This window comes from Hippopotamus amphibius, chromosome 4 (genome assembly GCF_030028045.1).
Source record: "Hippopotamus amphibius kiboko isolate mHipAmp2 chromosome 4, mHipAmp2.hap2, whole genome shotgun sequence".
NCBI classification, from domain to species: domain Eukaryota; kingdom Metazoa; phylum Chordata; class Mammalia; order Artiodactyla; family Hippopotamidae; genus Hippopotamus; species Hippopotamus amphibius.
The window spans coordinates 7,406,761-7,430,981 of record NC_080189.1 but is presented as its reverse complement, the minus strand read 5'-3'; the positions used below and the strand labels follow the sequence as shown (position 1 = coordinate 7,430,981).

The 24,221-nt window shown below is 42.1% G+C and overlaps 1 protein-coding gene across 9 annotated transcripts in view; it reads right to left on the bottom strand.

Annotated features, from left to right (window-relative positions):
- The window catches only part of EZH2 (enhancer of zeste 2 polycomb repressive complex 2 subunit), a 59,026-nt gene extending 42,870 nt beyond the window's left edge, over positions 1-16,156 (bottom strand). For 7 of the 9 annotated variants that reach the window (XM_057730795.1, XM_057730800.1, XM_057730796.1 and 4 more), the window contains exon 1: positions 16,059-16,156. The gene's annotated coding sequence lies outside the window, so the exon portion shown is untranslated. Of the gene's footprint in view, positions 1-15,093; positions 15,233-16,058 lie in introns of those variants that run through there. The other 2 variants (XM_057730805.1, XM_057730804.1) reach the window with 2 other exon arrangements.
- Positions 16,157-24,221: the final 8,065 nt, after the last annotated feature.

Below are 24,221 nucleotides of genomic sequence, written 5' to 3'. Positions count from 1 at the left end.
AGCTTATAAGATGGTGTTCACTTAAAAAGATAACACACTTACAGGCTATGTTATTAGAAATACAGACTCTGAGCCCAGGAAAGTAGTTGTGCCACTGATTATACACGTACTGATCAAAGAAATCAAACAATTCTATACGACTCAAGCCCAGCTGGGTTGTGTTTATTACGATGGACGGAGAAACAGGTCTTTGCCCAGCTGGGAGACAGCATTAAACACGGAACACGGAAAAGAGCATTTGAGTCTGGGGTTTTAACAGAGAAGTTAATATACATTCACTCACTCATTCAATAGTTATTGAACATCTAACACATGTTAAGTACTCATAGAAACGAAGGCTCAGCAATAAACAAAAGAGACAAAAATCTGTGACCTCGTAGAACTTAAAGTCTGCTTGGATTCAAATGATCAAAAACAAAGAAAAATGTTTAGTATGTAATACGGTGTTGAGGGCTATGGGGAAAACACACAAAAAAACAAACAGGAAAGTAAGGGGAGGCAGGTCTGGTAAGGTTGGCAAACAAAGGAACCTGTGCCGAAGCGCTCGGCACCCTGTGCGCAATGCAAAGCCAATGGGATGCAGAGAGCTCTGCAACTTGCATTTTGTTCCCACCAACCAGCAAACGCAGTAGTAAAACATGCAATAATATTTTCTAGTAAAGACTCCAAAAATAATTGATTCAATAGCCAGTGCAGGCTTCAGTAACTCCACAATGCTCCAGTGATCAACACAGCTTTATGGAATTTTCAACTGGCATTAAAACTGGCATTCAAAGATTGCTAGGTGTCACAGCTCAGGTTAACCACTAGGTCTAATTATTTTACAAAACACATACATGCAATTAGCCATTCTCTGTGTCAGTATCATTAAGCCAAATTAAAGAAATAGATTGGCTATTCGTGTTAACAAAATAGCATCATTAACTACATGTTGCCAATTTGATTGTCCATGTTTAATCTGCATTCTGCTTTGGTTTTACCATAAGAAGTTTATATCTGTACATTTTTAGAGAGCATATGAATAAAATTAGAGTCAAGTCAACCCTGGGGTTGCATTCAACACTCAAGTTTGAAAAATATACTAGAAACAACTGGAGTACTAAAGTAATTCAGGAATAAAGTGATAAGAGTTCTGACTGGGTTGACAGTAGCGTAAATGGAGAAAAAAAGATGACAAGAGACATTCTAAAATTTAAAAACCAGATGCACTCATGAGGAGAAAGAAGAACTGACCAGAAGAGGATAAGATGCCCTAAGTGAGCCACTGAGACCACTAAGAATCTGGACTTAGATACAGATTGAGACATTACTTACTCACATAACAGTTACTAGCACAGACAAAGAAAGCAGGCAGAATGTTCAAAGAAAACACCAGACACCATTCTTAAGCATTTTGGTCTCAGGACCCCTTTCATTTATATGGGCTGTATCTACTGATATTTTGCACAGTAGAAATTTAAAACTGAGAAAGTTTTAAAACAGTAATTAATTTAAAAATAATAGGAAGCCTGTTACATGTTAATAAAACAACATTTTATTTTTTAAAAACTATTTTCCTTTTTAAAATAATCAGGGAGGGACACTGTTTTACATTTTGGCCAATTTTTTAATATCGGTCTTAATAAAAGACAGCTGGATTCTCATATCTGCTTCTGCATTCAATCTGTTCCAACACATTGTTTTGGTTGAAGAATGTGAAGAAAATCCTTTCCCAAACAGATATTGAGCTAGAAAAGGGAAGAGTATCTGCACAGACTTCCAAGGCAATGGTGAATCTCATGCTCTGATATTAGTCCAAAACTGTTTTAAGAAAAGAGTGGCTACCGCAGCTTGTAATTCAGCCTCATAGGTGCTTTTCCTCAAGACAAGCACTACCCTTCAGTAAACTGTGGTGGTTACTTAAAGGATTAGTTGCAATGTGGAACCTGAAATTGTATCAATAAACTTTCCCTACCCTGCTACATTACAATTCATTGGTCTGTCTCCTTTGAATGCCTCTGTGACTTTATAGTATCACTTCCTCAATTTGAAAAACACTGGTCCACTGAGTTATACAGATTTTCCATAAATTCACATATTTTAAAAAATCACATTTGTTAAATCCACTGATGTCATCAGAAAAGTCTTTAAGTATTTATTAGGAAAGCTGTCAACCGCACAGTGACAGATACAAGTCTTCCAAAAATTCTAATTTTTGCTTGAAAACTCAAACATTATCACTGGCAACAAATAACGGTCAGTTGTTTTCCTTGAAGCGACAGGCTCACTTCGCTGAAAAATGGTTGCCAAATACTCAAGTTGGAATAATCATGGTTTGTCTGTCAACCCCTCTTTCAAGTGAAAATGGTTCCCCATGAAAAAAAGCAGCTGGTGCAGCCTGGAACTCCATCATGCAAGTGTGGCTCCCAGAGATCAGCAGTCGAGGCTCTTTATGTACATTCCCATTCTGCAGCACAGCATATCAAGACGCACGCACTCAGGATCAAGAGTATATAAAATTAATCACTTTTTTCACTTCATCGAGGACATTCTCAAAACCAGCTTTTTTTTTTTTTTTTTTAAACTCTAAGTGTTAAGGTGCCAACAAGTCCTTACCTTCCACTGCTTTTCCACCACTGGTGCAGATGTCAACACAGTAAAAAAAAAAAAAAAAGGCAAATAACATCTTAAAACAAAAATAGTTTTAACCTCATGGACCCCCTGAGGCCCATAAGTATACCCAAAACCATATGAATCAGAAATCACAATACCCCGCCTCTTCATTTGCCTAGCAGAGAGCCTGGAACTGGCATATATTCAAATTATATTTTCTAAAAGACAAGTTTGTAAGAATGAAAGCCTAGATGTCACCATTCTTGCAACTAAAAGAAAATGCACACAAAACTCTATGTGAAGAATATTTAATGAGGGGAGGGATACTGTGCTATAACTGTCAACTATAGAATCTAAAAGGAAGATACCATCATCTGTGCCAAATTAGGAGACTCATTAACAGAATTTGTTTTAAACAAATTGCTTGTTTTCATCCATCTGTCCTACCCTCCACCCCTGTAAGAAGATATCATCCCCTGTCATGGTCACTGTTGACCCCACTGCTTACCTAAAACAACCCCATGCTTCCAACCAACTCCCCATATACTCACACTTCACCCTACCCCCATAAAAGAATAAGTATCTTGTTCCTTTTCACATCCTGGCGTGACTCTATTTTTATTTAAAAAAGAGAAAAAAGTGACAAAAATGCACAAGCTCACTACTGCTGGACCCAAACAGTTCACCCAAATGACTTGCAAAAATGTAAGGAAAAGAAACTTCTGAAACTTCATTTTGAAGGACTTGGGAAAGTCAGGAACAGAGGTATTATCAACCAGTCAATAAGAATTTATTAAACATTCTGAAAGTGCTAGATCCTGTGAGAGACACAAGTTTGCAAGATACAACAGACACCTTAGTGCCTAAACTTCAGTGGATATGACTACAGGTGGGAAAGTATTATGAACAGCATTTGTATTTGAGAAGTTTTTAGGAAACAGATATGCCCGTGACTAGTGGTAAGGGAAAATAAGCAGGGAAAATACAGATCACATTTGTAGCCCTGGTTTAAGCAATGCTGAAAAGGCAGAGCCATGTTAAAAGTCACAGGAAGATTACAGTAATGTGGCAATCTTAGCTGAACAACAGAAAACATTAACTGGATTGCTTCGGCAAAAGGGAGTAGACTCTGCACTAATTTATTTTCTACAAAAATAAGATCATTTTCCTTCTAGCGGAAGAGTAAACTAAACTCCTAAGTTCAATATGGAGTCTACAGACCCACGTTCCTGTGTTTATTCAAAAGTTCTATCCATTCACAGACACATCTTAGAAATGGCATATAAATTTATACCAAGGAGAAAACTGAACATAAAGGTTTTAAATAATTTGCTTGAACAACAGATAAAACAGATTAACTGAAATGACATCTAGAGGGCAAAGCTGAAAACTACAAACCTATTGTATAAGCTAAATCCTCTCATTTTGTTGGGTACCTACTCAGTTTACTAAGATACTGTTGGAGGGGAAATAGAATAAAAACTGATGTTCCAGAAACTAAAACTATGATACACAACTCGGAATTCAAGGATGGGACATGGGATACATATTATTTCAACACTCCATTTGACATAAGCAAGAGAAAGAAAAGGAAGGTAAGTCTGATGACAGACTTCCTATAACATAGTCTTACCTTACCTATATAAGTCTTCCTTATAGGAAGTGTATTTTAAATCTTTTACCTCAAATAAGCCAACATCTAGTACAAATTTAACAACATATATTGAGCAAAAATTTAAGAGAAACCCACTTTAGGTAAATACAAGGGATCTACCCATTATTCCAGGCGATAAGTTACCTAAGTGAGCATAAGATGGGGACGGGAATCTGCTACCCCCACAGCCTGCTCTGCACATCCTGGATACTCTTTAGCCTCGCAGAGTGATTCCAGTGCTCAGTGCCTTCCATACAGCATTGGCCCCTAAGTGCAAACCAAGAACTCTGTGCTCAACAGAAGAATAGGGATCTGTTCTCATACTAGAGGAAAGATAGGCTGCTCGTGGACCTAAAGAGAAGCTTTTATGATATGGCATCTTCCTAGAAACTCTCCATGGGCAATTCTGCCAACATACTATTGTTGCCTGAAACACCGACCTTGTATCTGAACCCCTAAAGAAAATACAATTCCCTCTATATTCTGAAGATAGAATCATAAAATGGACTTAGTAGTTCAAACTACTAATCCCAAAGTATTTATAGAACCTCTCGGAATTTCCAGGCATCCTACAACCAAGTAACCCTTACCTGGTAGCTTCAGCACTGGAGTTTGGTGTACACCACAAGAGGGTAAAAATGTTTGCAGATGCCACTTCTTTAGCCCATGGATGACAGAACTCCTCAGAGACCCTTCAGAAACTCCTTAGGCTCATCTCCACCCTGAAATTCATTCTCTTGCTAAATATGGTAGTAGTTTTAGGCCAACATTGAAATAAGGAAGTAGGGGCAGTGATGAGCTATCAGTCTTTTCATGATTTTTTTATACTTAAGGTTTATGACAAATAATATAAATACATTGCTGAGGTACTAGAAAACGTCCAACCCTTCAAGTATTTCTTACAAACAATGATATTTTCCGTATTTGCTACCAAAGTATGTTGTCTATTTATTTTATTACTATAACATCACTTATCACAAATACTTAAGCCCTGAGAAAAAACATTTTTGACTCTCCAAGTACCTATGGAAATGCTATAAAGAATTCACCAACGACAGGGAAACCAGCTGTATAATCCCTGCAGTTATCTGTCTGCAATTACCCCATTAACACTAAGGTTTTAGGCAAGGAAAGAAGACTTCAAACCCAGCACTTTCTATGGGAAAAGAAAAGGAGGGGACTAAAATGAGTGCCTACCATTTAGGGATTTTAGACTCTGGGCACAGAAAAGACATGACTTTCTGTTTGGTAATCTAGATTTAAAAGTTGGAATAGAATGTCTCTTTCTCCGACATAAGGAAGAGAGTGTCTCACCCTTCACTTGAACAGCCCTAATGGGTGAAGACTGAGGCACCGATAAATAGTCAGAAAAAATTTCTATTCTAGAAAACGGTGTGGCACAGCGAGCCATTCAGTTACATGCTGTTAGGGGATAACAAAGTGACACCAGACAAATGGTAAAGAAAAACTATTTTATTTCTTTAACTACAAGGGTAAACTCTACAGGAAAAATGGGAAATAATAAGTATGAACTTGCCAATGCAGATTTGTACAAAGAGTAACTCTGATAGCTTTCATTTACATTACATACAATATTCTCTGAACAGCATTTCATGTCTGATACTTCCGGTCACCAAACATGCAGAGGTTTTCCCCACACCAAGCAATTCTCTGCGACACCAGCTGGGTACCTTACACTTGAACTCAAATCTGACACGATCCACCTGGAGATAGGTTTTGTTTATTAATTTGCTAGAGCAGCTCACAGAACTCAGGAAAACCGTTTCCTTACTAGATTACCAGCCTATGATAAAAGAATATAACTCAGGAACAGCAGATGGAAGAGGTGCATAGGGTCAGGTGTATGGGAAGGGGCTTCCATGCGCTCCAGGCCCGCCACTCTTCCTGAATCTCCATGTGTCCACCAATCCAGCAGCTACCAGAACTCTGTCGCCTTGAGTTTTTACAGAGGCTACATTACGCAGGCAAGGTTGGTTAATTAAATAATTGGCCATTGGTGACTGAACTCCATCTCCAGCCCCTCTCCCCTCCCTGGAGGCTGGAGGAGGGGGTGGTGTCTCAAAGTTCCAACCCTCTAACACCCCATCCTTAGGTGTTTTCCGAAAGTCATCTCCTAGCATAAACGCAGGTGTCACTGAAAGGAGTTGGTTACAATCATCAAAAAACACCCTTATCACTCAATCACTTAGAAAATTCCAAGGGTTTTAGGGCCTCTGTGCCAGAAACAGGACAAAGACCAAATATAAACTTATTATAAATCACAATATCCCAATCTGATTGCTTACAAAGTGAGTTTAGTCAGATACACCATAGTCCTAAAAGAGTTTTAGTTGCCATCATGCCTATCATGCAGAGGTGAAAAAGAGGAAAACATAGGCTTATAATCAGCATTAGATGTTTGTCTGTTTGACACTTTAATTTACTGGAAACATCCTGACATGCTACGTACGAATTTAGCCCACATAAACGCGACAGAAGGATAAAGACCTTCCTGAGATAAATTTGCAGAATCATTTTATGTTCCTCACTTTTTTCCATCATCAGAATTTCTCAAGCTTTCGAACTAATCAAGAGTGTATTAGGACTTCCTAGGTGGCGCAGTGGTAAAGAATCCGCCTGCCAATGCAGGCGACACGGGTTCGAGCCCTGCCCTGGGAACATTCCACATGCCATGGAGCAACTAAGCGCATGTGCCACAACTATAAAAAAAAAAAAAAAAAAAAAAGAGTGTATTAGGGGGGCTACACTTGTGGCGCAGTGTTTAAGAATCCGCCTGCCCAGAAACAGAGACACAGACGTAGAGAACAAACATATGGACACCAAGGGGGGGAAAGTGGGGAGGGCTGGGGGAGAATGAAGGGGGAGATTGGGACACCAAATTGTACACTCTAAATATATGCAGTTTATTGTCTGTTAACTGTATCTCAATAAAAGTTTTTTTAAAAAAAGAAAAGAATCCTCCTGCCAATGCAGGGGACACGGGTTCGATCCCTGATCTGGGAAAATCCTACATGCTGCGGAGCAACTAAGCCCATGAGCCACAATTACTGAGCCTGCGCTCTACAGCCTGTGAGCCACAACTACTGAGTCCATGCACCACAACTACTGAAGCCCGCACACCTAGAGCCTGTGTCCACAAGAGAAGTCACCGCAATGAGAAGCCTGCACACCACAACAAAGAGCAGCCCCTGCTCACCGCAATGAAGAGTAGTCCTCACTCACCATAACTAGAGAAAGCCCAGGCACAGCAATGAACACCCAACACAGCCAATAAATTAATTTGTTTTTTAAAGAGTACATTAGGGACATAAAATTGTATGGGTACCTGACAGCAGATAGCAAAGTTCATTGGGTGATACACAATATAGCTGAACAAAACTCACTTGAAAGAGACTCTTTTGAAGGCTCTGCTTTAAAGGGTGGGAGTGCTATTTAAATAATTATTTACTGAGTTGCTGCTAAAGAAGAGAGCCTCAAGTTTTCAGGGCTCTGGTCCTAAATCAATTTTACAAAATTTTATTTCTATCTACTGTATATAAAACCCTTTTCTAACCTATACCATGTAGATGAGTAAGGTACAGCTTAAAGTGAAGGGGAGAGGGAGAGAGAAAAACACAAGACAACAAACTGTTGGGTATTTCCCTCGAAGCAAGAGAGAAGCTGTCTAGTTTGCGAGAGGGAGATGGGGTGTTTTAAGCCAAATAGGCTAAATAGCATCTTGAGATGCTAAAATGGTGTGGAAACATTCCAGAAAGAGGACAGAGTACAGACTCTCCAGGTAAGGCTTCCTGGAGACAAGTAGGAAGACCAGTTGAGCTCAACAGGGGAAAAGTATAAGAAAACTATCAGAGGTGAGATTAGTTGAAAGAGCTTGGGCTGTTCCACAGCCAGCCTGCAACACTAGCTTCAGGAGCTTCTCATGGAATCCAGAGCCATGGAAGACTGAGCTGAGCAGGGAGGGGACCACCTGCAGAGGTGTACCACACCCAGCAGAAGCCCAAACGCTTTTTTTTTTTTTTTTTTTAATTAAGCAGGGGAAAAGAAGGATGATGTATTACTTGTACAATGAAGAAAAACTCAAAACTACTGTGGGAGTAAGTCAGGTGTTAAGCAAAAGAATGGCTACTTTGCAGAAATAAAACAGTACACAAGCTTGATCAGAATTAAATGTGAGATTTCTTCTAAAAAGAAAACTGTACACAAATCAAGTATATATACTCTGAAAACCCATCTGATTATATAACAAAAAATGTACTTAACTATCAAAATAGGTAGACCAAGCTTGGCAATCTTTTTTTTTTTTTTTTTTGCCATACAATAAACTGCATATATTTAAAGTGTACAATTTGATTGGCAATCTTATAATCACTTCTACATTACCAAATTCTAAGATCAAAGTGACTTTTAATATCCCCATTTACCCTCTGAAGAAAAAAATTTAAGAAAAATGTTAACTAATAAACGAAAAGGCCCAAATTATCCAAAATGAAAACTTAACGAATTATTAAATATTATCACTTTCAAAACTAGTTAGCTTAATTTTAAAATTCCCCATGCCACACACCTAATACCATCAATATAAATAACATCCTTTTCATGCCCATGTTTCTGCAAACGCAAGACATTCTGTTGTACCAAGAACTAAATGACCTGTGGATTAAGAACAAATTTGTTTTCACACTATTTAACTGAGTTTAAACAATTACGCTTCCAGTATTATTACTTAACTTGACCTATATACATTGTCAAAAATACACAAAATCAAAGTAGAAAATTAAGGAGAAAACATTTGCAATACATACATCTGACAGAGAATGTGTATCCAGAATATACAGAAACCTCTTACAACTCAATGAGACAAACACCTCAGTTTTCAAAATGGACAAAAAGGCTTGACCGAAAAATGCATACAAATGGCACCTAAAAAGATGTCCAACACTGGGACTTCCCCGGTGGCACAGTGGTTAAGAATCCGCCTGCCTCTGTTCGAGCCCTGGTCCGGGAAGATCCACATGCCACAGAGCAACTAAGCCCATCAGCCACAACTACTGAGCCCACGCATCACAACTACTGAAGCCCATGCACCTTAGAGCCCGTGCTCAGCAACAAGAGAAGCCACTGCAATGAGGAGCCCACGCACCACAACGAAGAGTAGCCCCCACTCACAGCAACTAGAGAAAGCCTGTGTGCAGCAGTGAAGACCCAAGGCAGCCAATATATAAATAAATTCTTTTTAAAAAAGAGATGTCCAACATCACTGATCACTTGCACTCGTTAGATGCCAGTGACTAAAACGACAGCAACACGGTACATTGGTGAAGACTCAGCAAAGATGAGGAGAAACTACAGCTCCCGCACACACGGGGACAACACAGTCCTAACTCCACGCAAAATGGCCCAATCGCTTGGGGAAATGGCCTGGCAGTTTCTCATAAAGTTAAATCAATATTTACCACATGACTCTGTGGTCCAACTATAAGGTATTTACCCAAGAGAAAGTAAAAGATATGTCCATAGAACACTTGCCCGAATGGTCACAGAGGCTTTACTAATAAGAGCCAAAACGGGAAACAGCCCCATCAGCAGGTAAATGAAGAAAACAAAGGATATTCACACAATGGAATATTACTGAGAAATAAAGAGAAACTACTAAAACAAGCAACAACATAGCTAAATCTCAAAAACGTGCTGGATCAAAGAAGCCAGCCACAAAAGAGTATATTCTGCATAATTCCATTCATGTGAAATTCTTGAACAGGAGAAATCTGATGGGCAGTTGGGAGCCTAAGAGAACTCTGAAATGATAGCAAGGTTATATCTTGACTGAGCTGACAGTTACACAGATGTTTACATTTGTCGAAAGTCCTCAAACTGTACCCTTCAAATGTGTGCATTTTAATGTATATAAACTACACTTCAATAAAGTTGATTTTTTAACACTAAAAAAAAATGGATACCTCTCTAGAAAGTGATTTGGCAACATCTATTAAAACTTGAAACGTGCATAATCTCGAACCAGCAATTCTCCCAATAGAAAGCGGTTACACAAATGTTCAAAGCTACATAAGGATGTTCCCTGCTTTTTAGGGGGAGAGCACAGCCTCCACACAGACGGCTGGTTCACTGCGTGAGGACACGGAAGCTGGAATACTGCGTATTCCACGTAACAACAGCCTGAGAGCTCAGAGCAGAGGGCGGCAAGCTTCTGCAAAGGGCCACATGGTTAAGTACTTGAGGCGAGGCAGGCCACATCCAGTCGCGATGCATATTCTTTTGGGGTTTTTGTTGCTGTTTTACAATTCTTTTTAAGAAATGCTAAAATCATGGGTAGCTCACGGGCCTTAGAAAAACAAAAAACAAACAAACACACACATCCCCCCCCCCCCCCCAGGCTGAGAAATCAGGGCTTTGAAGCCCAAATGCCCAAATTCAAATCCGTACTCCACCACTAACTAGTTACCTAAGCTCTCTATCTCTTGTTCTTACAGTGTCTACGTAACAATAAATGAAAGCACTTATAACAGTGTTGACCACGTAGTAAGCTTTAAAGAAATACCAGCTTCTTAAAATGAAACAGATCTCTGTATGGACCTAAAAAATGGTTTTATAACAAAATAACTTAATCCTGTTTTTGTGAAATACATGTATATATACATATTCATATGAACATACTGGAAAGTCTGGAAAGAATATCCAGCAACCTGTTAAGGGTAGGAAATGGGGTTACAGGGATCAAAAAGGTTTTCACTATATAAATGTCTAAATTGTTTCAGTACTTTAAATTGAACACATATTACCTATTTTTAATCAACAGAATTCTAAGTAAACAGAAATACATAAAGCATATGTGGCACCATTTTCTTTACGTATGGGTTCTAAGCACGTATTTAAGCTTGGGAAGCGTTTAGTCCCATGAATGAGAAAATATATCAACTCTTAAAAACAATACTGGCGCAATAACTAAGAATCACTTATCAAATAATTTATGCCAAGTGTAGTTCTAAGGGTTTCACATGTATTAACCCATTTAATCCTCTTAACAACCTTATGGAATGAACACTTATCATTAAAACCACCAATTTACAGATAGGGAACTTAGACACCAAGGACAACGTGACAGGACACAAACTGGCAGCTCAGGAACTGGAATCCCAGGAACATGACTCCAAAGACCACACTCCTAAAACTCTCCTGTACTCCCCCCAGAGCACGCACTGTTACAACTCCGGCTGAAATCCACAAAGACATCTTTTAGTTGTCTAGGGCATCAGATGCCATAAAACTACAATTACCTACTTTTAAATATAACTTTCTGATTGATTCAAATAAATTCACTCTTCTTGAAACCAATCTGCCTTCAATCATCCAGGAAACCAGCAGGTGACATGGAGTAGATCAAATGGAACCAAACAGAATCTAAGTTTGGATCCTGACTGCAAATTCCTAGCTGGATAATCCTGGGCAAATTCTTAACCCTCTGCATCAAAGCTTCCTTATCTGCAAAGGTTTGCAGAGTGTGTTGTCATTGTTAAAGCTTTTTTTTATTGTAAAATACATAAGATAAAATTTACCATTTTAACCATTTTTACGCACACAATTAGTGACATTAAACACACACAAAATGTTGTGCAGCCATTACCACCTTCCATGCCCAGAACTTTTTCACGTTCTAAACAGCAACTCTGTCCCAATTAAATACTAACTTCCTATTCCCCCCTCCCCTCAGTCCCAGAAACCTCTTATTCTACTTTCTGTCTCTGTGAATTTGCCTGTTCTAGGTAGCTCCTATACATGGAATCAACCAGTCGTTTCCTTCTGTGTCTGGCTTATTTTCCTTAGCGGAACACTGTCAAGTTTCACCCGTGTCATAGTATGTGTCAGTACCTCATTCCTTTCAGAGCTGAACATTCCATTGTATGTATACACCATGTTTTCTTTATCCAAATGTATGCTGATGGATGCAAGGTGGTTTTTACAAGAATTAAAAACAAAGCACCTGATGTGAATGTTACCACAATAAAAAGCAAGCCAAACGGATGAATGAATAAAGCATCTGGAAAATAGTAGGCTCTTTAATATTAATGTCTTTCCATCGCTTCATTTTTGTCATATTTTTACACCATGTAGTGGTGCAGTGGCAAGATATAAAACAGTATAACCATCTTACAAATTTATCAGCTATGCCTTCTAAGGTATTATTGGATTTGTTTAAAATGATACACTTATCGTATCATTTTAAACAACGATGAAGAGCATCCCAATAGTCTGTAGTTACACTGACACTACTTCCTTCCATTTTAGCTTCAAAACCTACCTCAAATTATTCCAATAAAGAACTCATTAATGGTAGCTAGACACCTTTCGATTAAAAGATGTACTCGCCCCTTACATTTGTGTATGATTATCAATTTCATTACAAGCAAAGTAAGCAGATACTATATGCCAGGTAACCAGATGGTACATCACACTTCTCTCTAGCTGCCTGAAATACCAAACGTGAAAACCAACCGTTGCATCTAAAGGATATCCAATTTTCAATACCTCAGAGTACTAATAACTAGGAGAAACCCTGGAACCTGTACATCATGACAATTATTTTTCTTTGTAACCACTGCCTCTCAAAGGGGGAGAAAAAACACCTCCCAAACTTCCTCACAACATAAATATGAATATATCCTGTTTGCTTTGCAAGTTCCTTTGTCAAATTATTTTCCTACATTGTTCGGATTTCCTTCATTCGTTCAATTACTAACCCCTGCTCTCTAGCAACTACCATGTATGCGAATAAAAGTAAGACAGAGCCTCTGCCTCAAGGCACTTAAGAGTGTAATGAAGGAGTCAGAGGCACCAGCAAGTGATTACAATTGGATACATGCTACAAAAAAGGTATGAACAAAGCCCTCGCGGACACAAGGAAGGCCTCTAGCAGGTGAAGCTTTCTCTGAACCTAATAAGCTGTTCCTCTCCTGCTCTCCTCCAAACTGAAGATTTCACCTGTCTATCTAGAACACTTCATCATTGACAGAATATGTTTTCTTCGTTTGTACAGACACAAAGACTTCAAGGTAAATCCATAAATCATTTCTAATTGACCCCAGAATGCATTAGATTGTCAGAGGATTTTTTCTTGCTGCTGGTTTTTTAAAAGCAGATCAACTTTCTTAATTACTTTTTTAGGCCAAGACAGAAACTAATTCACACTCTGAGCATGCCAGCTCAAAGGATGGAAGATATCCTGTAAAACCTCAGTGTGACCTGGGAAAATCTGCTTAAAATTGTAGGTGGCCAACACAAAGATAATCACTTATACGTATGCATGCAAGGCAAAGCTGGTACAAAAGTATTGAGAGGTGTTTTTTTTGGCCTAACTACACTAAACCAACAAGTTTGGTTTTATTTTAATCACTGCTACTTAAACTACATTCTCATTTCAAATAGAAAAAATTTAAAACTAATTCCCCCCCAAAAAAATTTTTTTTAAATCTTGTGGCAAGTACAAAGACACTAATTATCAAATACAGTGCACGCAAGAAAGGAAAAACTGGAATTTCATATCCTAACAGATTCAAATTTCTGCCAAAATCTGCATAACTAGCTCAATGTATAACAATGGGCAAGATTATCAGCAGGACTTTTTAATATATAATTACCAGCAGCTAATATAAAGTAAACAGTACTTAGGAAGAGCACCTGGAATGTCTGTCTGTTCAGTGGTGTCCAATACCGCAAAATATGTGATAGACTTTTACACTGCATTTCTTTGTCTCCATTTTTATGAAACCATAAGATAGTAGGTTGCACACTAGATCATCAGAACAATGCAAATCAGAAGAGTGCCTATGTGTTTCTAAATTCCGTTTCTTTGAATATGTTCACTTTCCACAAAAATCAGAATTTAAGATGTCATTTTCCTAAATGTTTCCAGGACTTTAAACATGACTTTCTCTAACACGCCTCCAAAAAGAGAGAACAGGATTCTTTATATCTAGGACTACAATCCTATCTATTCCTAACTCTAGGGAATAGGAAAAGAAATTAAAATACATCTTAAATACTTTCATTTTCTAGCAAATAAAATGATCAATAAACTAGTTAGGATTACACACTTATTCTACCTTTTACTCCCAAACATAAAATAGCTGCTAATGGCCGTGAATGAAGAGTAACGGAAAATAAACTCCAAGACCCCCTCCCCCCAGCTCCCTGGTGGTCTAACGGTTAGGATCCCACCCGATCTCAAAACCCCCTAAAAGTATAAACTACACTCAACTGTGTCAACATTAGAGTTTTTTAAAGATTTTTTTAATGTCGTTTTAAATGTTGTTTTATGTGACACTAAAAAGCCATAAAACTAAGCTGATAATGACTTTTACAACCCAGCAAGTAAACCTTGTAGTAAAATATTTTTAAATACCAAAGACACATCTTTACCTCCAAATGAATTTAAATTTTACCGATCCTGTGTGACAAAGGAAGTTTAGCTTAACTGTGGACAGCACACATTCGATTTCTTAGGCAACAAACATTTCTGGAGCCAGTCTTTTCTGACTCAACAAAGCTATTGTTCAGGAAAACAAGAGCAATTAATGAGAAATTGCTAACCATACCATCTAAGCACAGATTTGTCATGAGCATTTTCTTGTGATCAACTCTTTTACCATCTCATCCTCAGTCATCCCCTAGGGATTTGGGGAATAATCGCTTACTAAATGACAGTTGATTTCGTTAGCACCTGTCGCCAGTCTCAGCTGTAGCACACAAGTTGGCCGAAACAGCCTGTAATTTTTTTTTTTAAGATTATGATTCTTTAGAAAGTGGGGACTCACCAGGCGTGAGTTCACCAAGTTTTCCAAAATACCGTGCTTCTCGATTCCTCCCGTTTTTCAAAAAGTGACCCTGTGGCACCGACGTTTGGGTGGGCGGAGGGGGGGACACCATGACGCGGGAACTGGACGGGAAGCCCTCCGAAACGAACAAAAACGGGAAGGCGGGGAACAGCGCGACCCTTCCCTCGAACTTAACAACCGAGAGCCCGCCGAGAAGGCGAGGGCGGCCGGGATCGCCCGGTTCGAGCCGGCGGAGACGAGGGGCTCCGGGGCTGCTTTCCGGGGAAATATCAGACGCGCGGCCGCCCGGAGTCCGGTCTCGGCGCGCCGTCCCGGCCCCCGCGGCCCCGGCCGAGCCTGCGCGCTCGCGGGGAGGGGGCGTGGGGCCGAGCCCGCCCGCCGCGCCGCGGCCGCCGCTCCCCACGCCCCTCTCCCGCCCGCTGTCAGGCCCCGGTGTCACTGCCCCTTCCCCGCGCCGAGCTCCCCCGAGACACAGTCCGTCCTTTGTCTGAGTGCGCACTCGGCGCCGAGGTCCCACCAACTTGTGTGCGTCCCGTCCCACCCGGGCGCTCCCGCCGCGGCGCTCCACACAAAGGAGACCGGGGCTCGGGCAGCCGGACCGCCTCAGGCACCGGAGCGCCCCCAGCCCAGCCCCGGCGCCTCGGGAGGGGCGGGCGCGCGGGAGGACCCCTCCGCTCGCCCCCCGCGGCGCCCGCCGGGGCTCCCGCTTCGGGTCGCGGGGTCTCGCACTGCCCGCCCGCGGGGCTCGCGTGGGCCGGCGCGGACCCACGGCCCCCTCAGAGGGGTCTCCTCTCACCCCGCCGGCCAGAGCGGCGCCCCGGGAAAGCCCGCTCGGGGCGACACCCGGACGGGTAGAGCGGCGGCGAGGATGTCCCGCCGCCGCCGCCGCCCCTCGCCGGGGTCCGGAGCCCCGCCGGCCGGCCGGCCCAACAGCGGCGCGTTACCTGCGCCCCGCGCCCCAGCCCGCGCCGCTCCCGCGCGCCGCCGCCGCCGCCGCCGCCGCCGCCGCCGCCGCCGCCGCCGCCGCCGCCGGGGCTCCACCGCCTTCTGCGTCCCAGTGGGTGTCGGACGCTCCCGGACCGAGCGCCAAACCCGGCAGCCCAATCGCCATCGCTTTTATTTGGCCCCCCCGTCCAACCAAGCGCCGCCCCGATTGGCGGGACGCGAGACGGGCTCCCGTCCAATCACAGGGCCCGCCGGGCTCGGAGGCGCCGAGCCAGCCCCACGCAGAGGCGCCCGCGGGACTCAGCCGGGCCCGGCCGGCGGCGCGTGCGCGCGGGCGGGCGGGCGCTGAGGGACGCGGCCGCCGAGTGGAAGCGCCGCGCCGGCTCTTTGTTCTTTCGCCGAACGCACGGCGCCCCTCAGGAAGGCGGTGGGCCGGCGCGCGGGGACCAGGGGCCTCTGGAGCCCGAACCCCGGGCCGCCGGAGGGAGGCGGGCAGGGCGGGGTGGCGGGAACCGGCCAGAGGGCGGGCCGGCGCGCTCGCGACGTTTGGCGGGAACCGCCGCCTCGGAGTTCCCGGGCCGGAGGGGCGGGGCGGGGCCGAAAGCCAAGTTTGAACCAGTTCAAAACTCGGGGGTGGTAACGGTTTCAACCGCCGCGCTCTTTTCCCCGCGCGCGGAGCCCAGGCCCGGGCCGGCGGGCGGGCGCGCGAGAGGCGCCCGGACGCGAGAGCCCATGGAGCCCCGTTTGCTGGCCAGAGGCGCTCTGGGGCCCCGGCTGGTCTCGGGCGAGGAGCCGCGAGCCTCCCGCGCTCCGGTGGGGCCGGCGCGCCGCCCTCCGAGCCGAGCGGAGCGCCCTGCCCGCTACTTTTGTCTGCTGCCGCCCCTCGGCCGCTTGGCCCGACCCCGATCCCTCGGCCGCTTGGCCCGACCCCGATCCCCCGGCCCGCTGGACTCCGGCTGGTCCAGCCCGCCGTGCCCATCGCCTTAGCAACCTGGGGAAGAGCGGCGTCGCAGTTATTTCAGATCCCTCAGTCAGAGCGCCCTGTTCAGACCCTTCCACTGTTTGTGGTGCCAAGCACGTGTCAGCGTTAAAAATCATTTATCAAGGATGAGTGCCGTTCACTCGCCTCGTGCTAACGCCTCTGGAAAGTACTGGGATGATTGCGACATTTTTCAAGTATTAGAAAAAGATCTTGGGGTGAGTCTGTCTCCACCTAGACGAATCAGGAATATTCTATTTAGGATACAGTGTCCCCTTTTCGTTTACCTGGCAATGACAAGGTTATTCCGAATTTCAATAGGATGCAGCTGTAGGGCAAAGTAACCACTCACCCATATGAACTGGGATTCCATATTGAGAGTTCAGATGCAGAGCGCAGAGGATGGTCAACTATGAGCTGGAGGTCAAAGCCTAGGAATCGTGTTTTTAATATTTTTAGTTACATTTTTAAATGACTAAGATTTTTAGTGACTAGTTCCTCACGTGGTGATTTAACCCATAGTTCTACCACCTTTCCTAAATCACCATCCCATTTCTCACATACATTCTGAACCAACTCAATGTTGAAAGTATAGGTGGAGGGAAACCAAAAGATACAGAGAAAACACAATCATGTGCCCAAAGAAAAGAACAGTTATGAATAAATGATAAGAATAGTGCAAAAGCAAATAAGTTATGCACCTGAGATGTAACTATAAACTAATGTAACAATTCCATCTGTCACATACCTACCAGTTATCAATACATTGGTGATCCATAGTAAAAGACTTCCATCTAGACCATTAATTTACAGTTACTTTTTTAACCAGCCATTTAAATCTCAAAAGTTAACTTTATCCTTAAGTCACATCACATTACTGGTTTTACCTGTGCTTTATATTAAATATTAAAACCATGTGGGCATTTTTTAAAGAAATGTCAGGGAAAGCACATTAGCAGAGATTATCAGCAAATCCAAGCAGTATATAAACACATCCAGCATAGTGTGAAATGCCATATGAATTGCTAAGGCATTTAGAACCGAGGAATGATGTTGAATCAAGATGTTCCCCCCAAAAAAATCTCAGAAAAGGAAATTTTAGCTGGATGCTAAAGAAAGTGTAAGACATTGATGGGGCAGTGAGGGCACTTGAGAGTGAACATGTACTCCAAGTGATTATGTGGAATCTAACTAGAGCTGAGAGCTCCAGTTGGGAAAGAGTGAGAGGGCAGATTAGCGAGCCAATATTGTAACATTTATTTTTACAATACATGTTTATGTTAAATATAATATGAAGGCTGACTTGGAGCAGGAAGCAGGGGTGCCAGTGGATCACAACATTATCTTAATTCAGAGATCCCATTATCCAGTTAAGCAAGATGTCTTCGGTCACAGTGATGGCAAGAAAACAGGATAAAGTGAAGACACTGCCAGAGGACTTCATTATATATGTAGGGCATACATTATCTTGCAACTCAGTTTTATATGTTTACAAATACAGGAAAGTTGGGAGGGAGAAGTATTTCATTTTCAATACTAAGAAGAATTATCTGAAGATTTCCAAGTGGGGAAAGCAAGAAAATGTGTGTGTGTGTGTGAGTGTGTGTGTAGCCCACCTTACTGAAGGGACCTAGAAAGCCAGGATGAACATGAAGGTGGATGTGAAAAGTGAGAGTCACCAAGTGTTTTTATTTCTGGGAAGATGCTCAGGTGATAGTTATGCTACTACTGGTACGTCATTCTGTCCTCTGTTAAATACAGAGATTCACTATTAGTTACAGGATAAAACCAAAAGTGGAGAGTTAAACTCTGAAGTCAGGACATAGCTGTACCTTATTCACCCCTGTCCTCCGAGGGCCTACCACTGCCTGCACACAACATATCAGGGTTTTCCAGGGGGGAACAAGAGAAGGTCAAGTGCAAAGTTAAGGCGATCAGCATCACAGAACTTCCCTTTCAACCACACGAATGGGATTTACTTCTCACACATTCATTTATTCACTCAGTATTCAACAAGTACTATAGAGGACTCACTATGTGAGAGCACTGTTCTAGGGTCTAGGAATACAAAGTGAGCAAAAGTCCCTGCCTTGATGGAGCTGATATTCTAGTGGAGAGAAACAAACAATAAGCAAATTATACAGTATACGAGGTGGTAGTATATAAAATGGAGAAAATTAGCATGAAAGGAGGGAAGAGTTGAGTGTAAATGCTGCAATTTTAAAATAGCTTAGTCAGGGAAGGCCTCACTGAGAAGGTGGGTGAAGGAGCACTTCGTGAGAAAGACGTTCAAGACAGAGGGGATGGCAAGTGTCTGGGCCTGAGGTGGGAGCCTGCCCGCTGTCACAGGGTGAGGGGGAGACCAGTGGGAGGTAAGGGGGCACAGGCAGATCTTCTTGGGTTTGTGGACCGTTATTAGGTCTTTACTTTTTACTTCAGCGAGAGGATTTGGAGCAGAAATGTGATTTGATCGTTTAGACGCGATCACTCTGGCTGCTGAGTTGAGAGTAGCCTGGAGTGGAGCAGGGGCCAAATCAGAGAGCAGTTAGGGGTGTATTATAATAACCCCGGCAAGAAATGACTGTGACTGGGAACCAAAGTGGTGACAGTGGAGCTGACGGGATGTAGTTTGATCCTGGGTATGTTTTGCAGGTAGAGGCTGTAAGATTGGGACGGGGATACAGGGGTGGAGGTTGGGAGATCAGAGTTTATTTTGGGACATAGTGAGTTTGAGATGCCTGTTTTCAACCAGATCAGGATATCAAGAGGTTGGTAAGTTATCGATGGGAGGAAAACTTGCCCTCTACCAATTTAGGACCTAGTTATCAGTGCCAGCAAATTAATTGGCGACAGAGCAACAGGATAAACTTTTGTTTATTACGCCTGCAGGAGTACTTCTACAGAGAGAGTAGCCCCCAAACAGCAAGAGGTAAAGGTTTATATACCAGCTTAATAAAGGGCAGGGGAACAGGGGAGGTTTAAGGCCTTCAAGGATGGAACGTTCTGACGAGGCTTGTTTAAATGATTTTGTTTTTTTCTGGAATGTCCTGAAGTAGGTCACCTCCCTGACAGGAGACTTGCTGGGGAGGGCAGGTAGCTGACTCTCATGAAGCTCTTGCTTTAGTCAGATAAGGGGAGGCTGATGTTCTTTCAGCATCTGTTAGAGCTCAGATGTTCTCACTTCGGAGTCATCTTTATACTATTCCTGTTATTCAAAAAATTCATTATAGGAGTCTGGAGTTAGGGGAGAGGTTGTGACCAAGAATATAAGTTTGGGAATCGTCAGCATATAAATGGTGTTTAAAACCAAGGGAATGAGGGTGGGTAGAAAAGAGTTGAAGGTACTCTGTGACAAATGTGGTGATGAGGGGAAACCAATGAAGACACGGGACAGTCAGCTGAGTGGGAAAGTGCGGTGTCCTGGAAGCCAATGGAAGGAGGTGTTTCAAAGAGGAGAGTAATCGTCGCACAGTAAGTAAGATGTCCAAGACTTAACCCTCAGATTTAACAACACGGAGGGCATTGGTGACCTTGATAGCACGCTTTCAGTAGACTGGTTGGGGTGGATTTCGTAGTGAATGAAGACTAGAGATAGCAATTGTTGCCAACTCTCAAGGATTTTACTAAAGGAGGAGAGAAAATATAGCTGGAACATTAAGTGGGATCAGGAGAAAGATTTTAAGAATCTTTACGAGAAATCACATAGCATGTTGGTATTCTGATGGGAGATCCAGCGGAGATGGGAAAGCTGATGATTCAGGAAAGAAAGCATGTTGCTGGAGCAGCATCCTGGTGTGTGAGGAGGGATGGACCTCAGACCCTGAACAGGTGAAAGGAGATGGGTCCTGGACCCTGAGTGGAGGACTTGGCCTTTGCTAGGTCATGGCCAGGAGAGAAGGTAGACTACGTGGATGCAAATGTAGGTACATGGGTAGATTTGGTAAACGTTTACTTCTGACTGCAATAGACACCCATTGGTAATTACCTGACTGAGAATGGGTAGTGTGTAAATGAGTATGACGTTTAAGGCAAAAAAAAATGTTTAGATGGTTATATTCCAGCATCACATTTTTATCAACTCTCCCTTCTTGGTCTTAAAATAATTTCTCAGTCCTAATAGAGATAGAAAACTGATTATTTTGGTTTTAGACCTAGAGAATACAGAGCAAAAGTAAAAAATCTAAAAGTTTTTGGAGGACAAATGAAGAGCCATAGAATATAAAATTTTGATAAGAGGTTTGAGCTTGTCAACAGAGGAGTATCAATTGAAGGCCTGAGAAGGGATGACCTCTTGTAAAAAACAAGAGTGGCCTTATACTGCAGGCTGGAGAACACCTGGGGCTGGGGCCAGGAAACGTGTGGCATGTAGAGAAAGCTTAATTAAAAATTATGGCGTAATTTGGTCCTGATTTAAATTAAATTAGCCTGACCTTTCAAGAACAAGGTTGAAATAGTCACCTCTAGAAAGCCAAAGGGGGCTGTGGTAGGCAGCCTCTCAAATGCTCCCAGTTATTACTGCCTCTTGATATTCACACCCTTGTGTAACCTTCTCCCCTTGAGTGTGGCTGGACCCACTGGCTGATTCACTTCTAATTAGTAGAATAGGGCCACATGAGTAATGGGATGTCATTTCTGAAATGAGGACCTACCCTGCACCTCTTTCTCTTTCTCCTCATCTTTTGCTCTGGATGAAGCAAGCTGCCGCATCGGTTTTCTCTCTTACACCTCCACTACCCTTCATTCCAGCTATATTGTACCCCTACTATCCCAAACACAAATTCAGCTAAATTGATCAGGATGTTATCATTTTACTTTGGCTTTTAAAAGAGAAATTTGATCAAGTCAAGTGAATAGATTAAAATATATTTAAACATTTAGGCAATCTAGAAATTATCTGGGAGTTTTAAAGGAATCCAAGTATGAAACTGAGGAATGCTTGGCCAAAATATGGTTACAAATGACCCCTGGGCAGAATATCATTTTACAAATGTGACATTTGTCCTACAAAGGATTACTGAGGATTTGGGGAAGCTAAGAACTGATGAATCTTACCATGACTTTGGACTATAACAGGAGAAATGATCAATAAAGACTAAAATATATTGCAGGAAAGAGAACATGGTTTTAGCAAAGGGTAAGAGAAAGGAAAAAATGAAACTGATTGCATGACTGTATACATAGACACTCCAAAATAGTCTTCAAAGTACTAGAATTAATGAATGAAGTTAGCAAGGTCACTGGATACAAGGCTAGTTTACAAAAATCAATTTCTATATACCAGCAATAAACAAAGAGGAAATTAAACTTTTAAAGTAAAACCGTTTACCTTTTGAAAAAATCAAATACCTAATAATAAATCTGATGAAAAACGCAGAAGACCTATATACTGAGTATTACAAAATGATACTGGGAAAAACTTTTAAAACACCTAATTAAATAGAGGGAATGTCATTTTTGTGATTTAGAAGATGCACAGATTCAACACAATGCCAATCAGAATCTCAGGAGGGTTTGTAGGTGGGTGGGTGGGTGTGTGTGTGTAAACTGACAAATTGGTTCTAAAATATGTGAAATGCAAACGGTCAAGAAGAGCCAAGACAGTCGAAGAAGAAGAATGAAGCTGAGAGACTTCACTGCCAGATATCAAAACCTAGCATTTTAACGCTATGGTAATTAAGGCAGTGATATTAATGCAAAGATGGACAAATGGACCTATGGGAAACGAAATAGAGAGCCCAGAAATAGACATGTACCTATATGGTTACTTCACTTATAACAGAGGTGACCTGGTAGCACAGTGGAGAAAGGAGAGTCTTTTCAACAATTGGTCCTGGATATCCTTAGGGGAAAAAAATCTTGGCCTCTACCTCTTACCAGATGGGTTACTGATTTGAATGTGGAAGAAAACACAGAGAAACATCTTTATGATCTTGCAGTAGGCATAAAGTGCTTAAACAAGATGCAAAAAGTGCTCACCAGAAAGAGAAAAATGATAAATTGAACTACATTAAGAACTTCTATCCTTCAAAAGACACCATTATGATACTGAAAAGGTAGTTCAAAGAAGAAATCCACAATACTCACATCTGGCAAAAGACTTGCAATTAGATTATACAAAGAACTCCTACAAAACAATTTTTTAAAAAAAGACAAAATATTGGGGAGTGGCTCAATACAACCCACCTTAAACTGGCACTCTGAATGAAAGAGTAAATGTACGCATGTTAAATAAGTATCAAAAGCTGCTCAATTTCACTAGTTAGAGAAATGCAAATAAAACCATAACTACATATATACCTGAATAGCTAAAACAAAAAAATACAGAAGATACAGGTGTTGGCAAGGATATACAACAAGCAGCATTCTTACACACTGCTAATAGGACTATAAATTGGTATAAACATTTTGGAAAATTGAGAAGAAGTAGTGGCTACTAAACTTGAACAAATACTGAATACCTGGTACCCTAGCAATTGTACTTAGAGCTCTAAATCTAGCAGGTATGTATGTGTATATGTTTACTTACCAAAACACATGTACAAGAACGTTCAAAAGAGCACTATTCCTGAGAGCCACAAACTGGTAACATCAAAATGCCCATCAGCAGAATGAATAAACTGTGGTCAGTTTACAGAATGGAATAACCTACAACAATGGAAATGAACAATCTACAGCTACATACAACAATATGAATAAATGTGATCAACATAAATAAATATGATCACTGAATAAATCTGATCACTGAGTGAAAGAGGTCAGGAAAAAAAAAAAGAATATCTATCACATGATTCTGTTTATTTAAAATTCCTTAACAAGCAAAACTGCCCCATGATGTTAGAAGTCAGGAGAGTTGGTTATGCCTGGTGAGGCTGTGGGGCGGGGGGGGGGGCGGGGGGGGCGGGCGGAGCAGAGGATGTGAGGGCATTTCTGGGGGGCTGAGGGTGTTCTACTCCTTGATCTCAGGGCTGGGTAAACAGGGACACTCCCTTGTGAAAATTATTTAAGCCATTTCTATTTGCATGTTATACTTCAATAATAAGGTCTTTTTTTTTTTTTAAGATCAAGGAGATGGGACTTCCCTGGTGGCACAGTGGTTAAGAATCCACCTGCCAGTGCAGGGAACATGGGTTCGATCCCTGGTCCAGGAAGATCCCACATGCCTTGGAGCAGCTAATCCCGTGCA